This window comes from Lathyrus oleraceus, chromosome 1, assembly GCF_024323335.1.
Source record: "Lathyrus oleraceus cultivar Zhongwan6 chromosome 1, CAAS_Psat_ZW6_1.0, whole genome shotgun sequence".
NCBI classification, from domain to species: domain Eukaryota; kingdom Viridiplantae; phylum Streptophyta; class Magnoliopsida; order Fabales; family Fabaceae; genus Lathyrus; species Lathyrus oleraceus.
Genome location: NC_066579.1, coordinates 404,584,193 through 404,590,697, shown reverse-complemented (window position 1 = coordinate 404,590,697; position 6,505 = coordinate 404,584,193).

The following is a 6,505-nucleotide window of genomic DNA, read 5'->3' as shown; positions in this document are numbered from 1 at the left end:
TGCTTATTACTAAAAATAAAATAAAAAATCACAATTAAAATCATATTCAGAAAATTCATAATAATACTATAAAATTGATACAAACACAACAATTTCAAACAAACACTACAAAACTCTAAAAATAAATTTTCTGCCATTAACACAATCTCAAGCTCAATAAAGTAATAATATATTTTTTAATCTTATTACAATAATAAAAATAAATTATAAATTCATAAAGATTAAAATTAAAAAATTTACCTTTTAAAAGATTAACAATGGAGAAGAAGCTAGAAACAGAAAGACACTTTGTAGTGAGAGAATAAGGAGTGGGAGAAAGAAGAATACGAAAAGTGGTTTGTTTCTATTTGGAAAGAGTAAAAGAGAATTGATAGGAATATGAAGGGAAAAAAATACGAGTTAAATTTTTTAATTTTATTTAAAGAATTTATTTTATTTTAAATGCATATGGATGGGTGTAATACACGAGTCATTTTATTAAGTGGGGGCATTATTATCTTTTCTTCCTAATTTTTAGGATATTAAATTATTAATATATTATTTATATTATTAAATATTAAGTAAAGAATAATGTGGTGGGGGAATGATCCCACCCTTTCTTCTTAATACCTCTGTCCCTCCCTGTACACCACATAAAGAAGATTATATTTCACTTGAAGTTAAACCACGTCAAGAATTTTCACATGTCGAAAACTATGTTGAAACTTTTTGGTGAAACTTCCATGTTGGTAGGAAGCTCTTCAACCATCAAAATAATCTCAGAACACACTTTGTCTCAATTCCCGTGACTTAATCCTATAGCAATAACTCGTCATTTTCCATGACAGCGGAAATATCCTGCGAACACATTTCTCAATTTTCAGAGAAGATCATCACCTCCAATAGCGATGGAGACATTGCTAGAATTTGACTCAGTGTATTTTTCTAACACTGCCCCGTCATGACACATATACTTTATATGCCCAATATTTCCATATTTCCAACTTTTCACACCTGTTTCATTATTTTTCTTCACATAAGATCTTCCTTTAGCAACCAACATTGAGTTTGGTGAAGTATTATCCTCACTCTTCAATCTTCTTTCTTCAAAAGTAATTTTACTAGCAACTTTTTAAAAACTCAAAGTTTTCTTCCTATATCAAAACATGTTTAATATGCTCATAGGAAGATGAAAGAGACCATATGAGTCTCAAAGATTTCACTACAAGAAAAATACATTTTGTGACGGTTTTGAGAGCAAGTTGTGGCGGTTAACCCACCATAAAATAGAGATTGCGACACTTTAGTAACCATCCTGAAAGTTAGTGTCGCGAGCCTTGTTTTCGAAGGTTTCAAAAATTGTCATGCAAATTATCGTTATTAGTATTACGGAGGTTTTAATCATTGTTAGTCCGCTAAATTTAAATACTGTATATTTTCTAAAACCAACTATGAGGGTTCACAACCCCGCAAAATATAATAATTTAATATATATATATATATATATATATATATATATATATATATATATATATATATATATATATATATATATATATATATATATATATATATATATATAATGCATCTATAAAATGTTAAATGAGACATCCAAAATATAATAAAAGCTCATATTTAATTTATATTCTCTTGTAAATATGTATAATAATATTTATTACACATATTTGCAAATGAATAATAAAAATTATTTATAGGGAAAAATAGGTATACAAACATCATACTAGCTAACAAACGAAACATATATAGCTAATAATTAACTTAGTATTTCTAAATTTCAAATTCCTCACATTTATTAAGGATGATCAAAATTTCATAGTAGTCACTTATGAAAGTAATGACACAATATTTTATTTTGCTGATCAAGTATAAAACTAATCATACATTAGTCTAAGACAGAAAACAACAAAAGATACAATAATTTAGATCATGAATGTCAATCTAATTACTTTGCACAATTATGCTTTGAGAAGATTGACAATGAAATCAATCAAAGTTATGTTAATCAAACAACTTTAAAAAATTACCATTAAAAACCATCAGTTGATATTGAATTATGTAGAACAAAAGCTTAGCCAAATGTTTTTCATTACTAAATAATGAGAAAAGAAAATCCTCAACCATGAAAAACAATTGGTTCCAGGAGAGAATGTTTGCATATATTTGTTTTTTCACAATTTCTGTAGAAACGAAGTCATATTACTTGAGGAACAGAACAAAATCTCCATATACAAGTTTTTTCTTGTAGTAAGCAAATGCCTTCGTGGTTGCCATATGTTCATTAGAAACAAAATACACACAAAAATTAGTTGGTATTCTACCTGATATGTTTTTGTCCTTATAAACTTGATAAATGAATTAAAAACCTCTATAAATATGTCGAATTTATACTCGTGATTGTGCAGATCCTTTCAAGAAGCTCTTGTGAAGATCTTTGTTTAAGAGTAATCCTTAAGAGGAAATGGACTTAAATTCAAAATGATTTGGAATAAATCATTTTAGAAATTAGATATCAGTTTTGATGAAGGAAAACTAACAAAATTGGACAAAGGTATGTCATTTCAAAGCATATATAAGAGCAATCTCTAGACAAAATATAAATTAATACATTGACATTAAAAGTAAGTATCAGGGGTGGAAAGCAATCTTCAACTACTCGATGAGGCACGACAAGTCCACCATAGTACTAGTTTTAGAAGTAGTCGGAGTATTTTAGAACATGTGATATTTTATTGACTTCATAACACATCAATATCCTCTCCACCATCAACATCAACTTCTCATTCTCTAAACTTTTGTTGCATTTGCTATAAAAATTGGTCAAGTTCATTCAAAATCAGCTAATAAAGTCACTTAATTTAATATTAATGTAGCTCTCTAGTATTCTAAATGAAAAAACACAAAGAACAAGCTTATAACTACTTTGTACTTAGTATTATTATAACCACTACAAAAAGGAAAAATAAAAGGCTTTTAATGGCACTACTACAAAATATACATTTGGTAACACTAACTTACAACAGTCTGATAATTAACCATGGTAATACCTTATTTATGGACGCATTTTGTTTTTTTTAATATTTACGAAAATACATTGCATTATGTTCAAACCAAATAACTATGATTATACATCCATAGAGTGACATGGTTTGAATCCCAACTTTAATAATTTTCTATTTTTTCATTATAATGAGTGTTGTCCTTATAATACGATATACATACTAAAATTAAAATACATATTACACAGTTGGTAATGTCAACCATTGTGAAATGAATTACATTTCATCACGTTTTTTGAATATGATAGTGGTGAAACTATTTATCCATATATAAGTGAATTAACTCTCGTTTCTTGACAGTATATTTGCATCTCTCACAGCAAAACCCTAGCATACATTCTCTCTCTCTATATATTTTTCTTCGTCATTAGCTTACTTATTTTACATTAATGTCTCAATCTTGTTCTTCATACATAAAAATATTCTTCTTCTTCCTTATTCTCTTGTTTTCGTGTATGTTGTTGTTATGTTTCACATGGTTTTCAGATGATTTTCCTTTTTGTTGTTGTTATTGTTGTTGGTAAATATAGATAAATGTTGTATGTTGTTGTTATTGTATGTTATTTTTATGTATGTTGTTGTATGTTTTCATGTTTGTTGTTGATAAATATTCTTGTATGTTGTTGATGTTGTTGCTGATGTTGTTTTGTTTCAAAATCTGCTTATGTTTCAAAGTCTGCTTATTTTTATGTATGTTGTTGATGTTGTTGTTGTTGTATGTTGTTGATAAATGTTATTGTATGTTGTTGTTGATCAATTTTGTTGTTGATGTTGTTATTGATGTTGTTTTGTTTCAAAATTTGCTTATGTTGCTGTATTATTGTTTATGTTTCAATAGCTTGTTTCATAATGTTTGAACTTTCTGCCTATTTTGACTTGTAGGTAGGGAGGGATGTTTATTTCAATAACGATGATGAAGCTAAAGTGAGCCCTGAAAACTTGTGTGAAAGACTCATAATGACATTCATTCAAAATTAATACAAATTTGCAGGTCTCACTTCAACTTTATCCTCCTTTCGTTATGGATGTCATTACGGGAGACATGTACATTTCTGAAACATTATATGAGTTGATATATATGTTGTTATTGTTCTTATTAGTAAAAGTGGTGTGTTATATGTTGTTTAAGGTTTGTTGTTGGTGAATGTTGTTGATAAATGTTGTTGTTAATGTTCGTTTAAAATATGAGTTTATTTATCTTATGTGATTTGAGTATTTTTCCAATCCCTTACCGGATATATAACTTTTTAGATTGCATTATAAAATTATAATATGATAGATAAAGTTATATTAGAAAACAAATACATGCTCAGTTCTAGACAAGAATTCTTCAGCCATTTATCTGCATTTCATTCTTTAATAGTTAAAACTTTATTTAATGCTTGTAGTTCTTCAACCGTCCATTTATCCACCTCTAATTTTGTTTGCAAAGTAAACAATGTTTTTCAAAATGAACTAGAGGTGAAGGAAATGGAGGTTGAAGAATTAGGAGCATTAAACAAAGTTCTAACCATTAAAGAACAAAATGCGGATAAGGAGTTGAAGAACTCTTGTCTAGCATTGAATGTGAACTTGTTATTATAATATAAATTAATTTTTCATATTATAATGTTAGATCATATTGAAAGATTATATGTTTAGTGAACATTAGCGAAATAAGAATTACACTTAATTTATAATAAACTCATGGTATACATCACAACGGTTGTTTATACCAACCAATGTTAAATGTTATGTATACAGAATATCATAACAGTTGTTTAAAGTAACTGTTATGAAAGGTAGCATGCTACATAGATTATTATCACGGGCGCACGACCGTGGTGGAAAGAATCATAAATACAATCACCCCCTACTTCACAATGGTTGGTTAGGCGTGATGGTGCCCCTTTTTTAACCGTTGTGAAATGACTTTTCCATAGTAGTGTGGATATCAGTGTAAAACTAATTTACACTTATAGTTTATGCCCCTTATTCTTATTAAACTATGGGTGTGTTTGATTTTGAAGTTGGTTGACGGCCAAATCAACATTTGTGCAATCTATTATCAATATCTTTCCAAATAAATCATGGCTTATATCTCAATTCTTAAGTATGAAAAGAAAATATGAATCTCTATTAAATTTCTTTTGAATTTACAATGTCAATGCTTGTAATAGAATGTTAGGTGTTTGAAAGCATTGTTATCGAACATCTACCATATTATGGTGGATATCAAAGGTAGATTTGGTCTAGCCTCATTGGTAAATATTGGCTAATATTGGTTAATATTGATTTTTGTTTCCGCCGTGGCGGTGCCACAACGCAGCTTGCATGGCAGTATTTTCGTTCTCTACCATGGATCGCCATCCGCCATCGATAACACGGTTTGAGAGACCTAGATCCTCAACAAGAATGATATTAATTGATAGGAGTACCTTCTACTAACCTTATGTCTCCTTCATATAGAAAACCTAACGCAACATACACATAACGTCTATGACTCACTATCTACCACCAGTTAGCATTTTTAGTAGTTAGTTACACTATAATCGGTTAGTCACACAAGGTCATTATCCCCCGTTTTCCCTCCCAATGTAAACCTTCCTAATTGAAGGTCTCAGCCTCCTATCACACATTATGTCCTTATTCATTATTCTAAGCACACACACACATTACATCCTAGTTCCTATTCTAACACAAAGACATACACACTACATTCTGATTCTTAATCTAACACAAGCACACACCACATTCTAATTCCTATTCTAACACAAGTAAACACACAAGTGTTATTCTAACAATGAAACAACACCGACTCTATAGAAAAATTCAACAAATCTACCAGGTACCCTATCTGTCAAACTAATATCACAACAAAGTTGCATGAACTCGACATTGATGCATCTGTGGCAGAAAATTCAACAAGCTCGTCCATGCTAAATTCAAAGACAATACAAATGCATAAACCAAATAGATAAACCCCAATACCTTCAAAATATTTCCATAATCACCCATTAAATTCACTTTCCAATCAAGAGTCACCTTTAACACTTTCTCCCTAACCTTATACCTCACATTCACACTAGCAACACTTAGAGGCCTTAACAACATAATGCAAATCCTCCATATCCTCCTCAATTTATAATCATTACAATTACCATTCAACCCATGAAACCTTTCATTGATTGCACAATCAACTGCCCCACATCTAGGGCATATCGAAAAATATGTTTGAATTTTTACATGAGAGGGGTATCTTTTATTGAAAAAACATATGCTAGACTACATGCATCAATTACTTGTTGAAAAAAAGAAGATGAAAACACTCAATGTTAGACAAGATACCTCTCTCATGTAAAATGTCTGCTCTGTTGGATTCAAACTCTAATACCTTGGTCAAATCTTTGATAGCCTGACATAGGAAACAATGGTCAATGTCACATTTATGGATCGTTATCTATAAGAAA